This window comes from Adiantum capillus-veneris, chromosome 28 (assembly GCF_014529385.1).
Source record: "Adiantum capillus-veneris isolate H3 chromosome 28, ASM1452938v2, whole genome shotgun sequence".
Taxonomy (NCBI): Eukaryota; Viridiplantae; Streptophyta; class Polypodiopsida; order Polypodiales; family Pteridaceae; genus Adiantum; species Adiantum capillus-veneris.
The window spans coordinates 43,911,704-43,913,990 of NC_140958.1; positions in this window are offsets into that span (position 1 = coordinate 43,911,704).

A 2,287-nucleotide genomic window follows, 5' to 3' on the forward strand; every position below is an offset into this window, starting at 1 on the left:
TGTTTAGGGTAGAGCACGCTTCTGCTCCCCAATTCTAACAACAAATGCATACAGATAGCTGGAAGAAGAAGAAGCTTGAGAACACAAAACACCAAGTATGTTATCAGTTTTCAATGTACAAAGACAAGGAACCCTAGAATGAGTTGGGGGCATATATACAAGCCAGGATAAAAAACTTCCTAAAGAGGGAGAAAATACCTCGACGGTCCTAAGTGTGTTCACACATATCACTACCATAATATGGCAACACCAACAAAGTTGGTGCACATGGGTTTGTGTGGACGGATACAAGAGGCTTCACTTGGAGATGTGGGACTACATATTGGGTTTGTGAGAGAGCTTGAGAATACTCACAAACAAGCCTGGGTTGTGAGTGCACCCTAGAAAACTCGTAGCTCGGGGGGTGTCTATATAAATTTTGTATATCATGTGCGTTCAAGGACTATTTTTTAAACTCCTAATATGTGAATTTTTGACAAATAAAATACACCCTTTTTCTATTCAATCGGCAAATTTTTTTTCCAATTCCATTTTATGGCACCCTTTTGTATGTAAAAATGTGAAAACAAAATGGAATTTAATAACCCCTTTTGTTGCACTCACATGATAGTCACATAATTATAAAGTGAATTTTTTACAAATAAAATACACCCTTTTTCTATTCAATCAGAAAATGTTTTTCCAAATCCATTTTATGGCACCCTTTTGTATGTAAAAATGTGAAAACAAAATGGAATTTAATAACCTCTTTTGCTGCATTCACATGATAGTCACATAACTATAAAGTGACCCCCCCAAGACTCACAACAAGGTAGGGATTGTGAGTGAGCCCGAGGAAACTCATGGATAGGCTATGAGTTTATGTCAAGAAAACTTGAAGGGTAGGGGGAGGACACACGTGCAATATGGGGGTCTATTTAAAGCTACAAGCTAGAGGGTGAAGGTCCTATATATAGTTTGGTTGGGTGGTTATGAGCATGTGGTTATCCCCAATCTCTTGCACTGGTATTAAAGCTCAAGGGAAAGGGGTAGCAGGGAGAGGTGCGGAGGGATCCTCATGCATGAGGTTTTGCATCTCTCTCTCTCTCTCTCTCTCTCTCTCTCTCTCTCTCTCTCTCAATCTCTCTCAAGTTCAATATCTTTTTCTCTCACCAAACAATGATTAGGGGCAAGTGGATTTTGAAACCCTCATGGATGGAAATCTAAAGAAAGGGCATAGCATGGTGCCATGGTAGTTAGATCTTGGCGAGAACAAAAAATTGCATCTAGGTCTCAATGGAGTGCCAAGGTAGATGTGTCATTTTTATCATAGAGACACACATGAGTAAGGCCCCCATTATGAGGAAAAGGCATCATGTGTGAGAAAAATTAATCGTCAAAAAACCAAAAATCAATACATTGACATATTCTTTTTTGTCAAAGTATCATGGCCTAATGGTGGTTAACCTAATGGTGGTTAACCTTTAAATGTGGGGTTTGAGATTCATTAGAGACTTCAATAATGTTAAACATATGGTATGACAAGTCTATGAGATTTGGACAACTGCCTAAATCTCTAACGAAACATGGGTCAAGTGTAGGGTTCAAATCACTAGCCAAGTATGGAGGTGCACGCATGATTTTGCGGTTAAGATTTAACCCATTTTAGAAGTCTCATTAGGACCTAGATTCATAGCTGAGACAAGTCTCTGAGATTTGGAAAACCGTTCAAATCTCAATTGATAGCATCTCAACCATTCAAACCGTTCAAAGTCTCTGAGATTTCAAACCGTTCAACCAATTTTTTTAACTAGAGAATTTGGTATTCTTGATGAAGCCGCCTCATTTCCTAGGTTGGTGATTGGGATATACCTCTAAGATTTGAACAACCATCCAAATATCAATCGATAACATATTCCTTGCTAGGGGTTTTAATTTTTGAAGGCCTTGAAAAATATAACAATGGACTGTAATGGTCCAAGCTCTCAAATAGGTAGAATTAACAAACATGTAGTTAGGGATCTGGTTGCAGCTTTTCCATTCCCTCTAGAATGATGTTGAGATATGGACACTTGTCCAAATATCATCTATTGGGATGTAGTGGTGTTAGAGATTTAAAAATTCCAAAAGAAACAAAAATACGTGTGTGTGTGTGTGTGTGTGTGTGTGTGTGTGTGTGTGTGTGAAAATGCTCAAAATAGTCCTCAAATCTCAAAAATTCTCAATACACCTCTCTCATTTGACCAACATTAACAAAAAGAATGTCATTCAATTTCTTTAATTAACCTATGAAATATCTCTAACGACA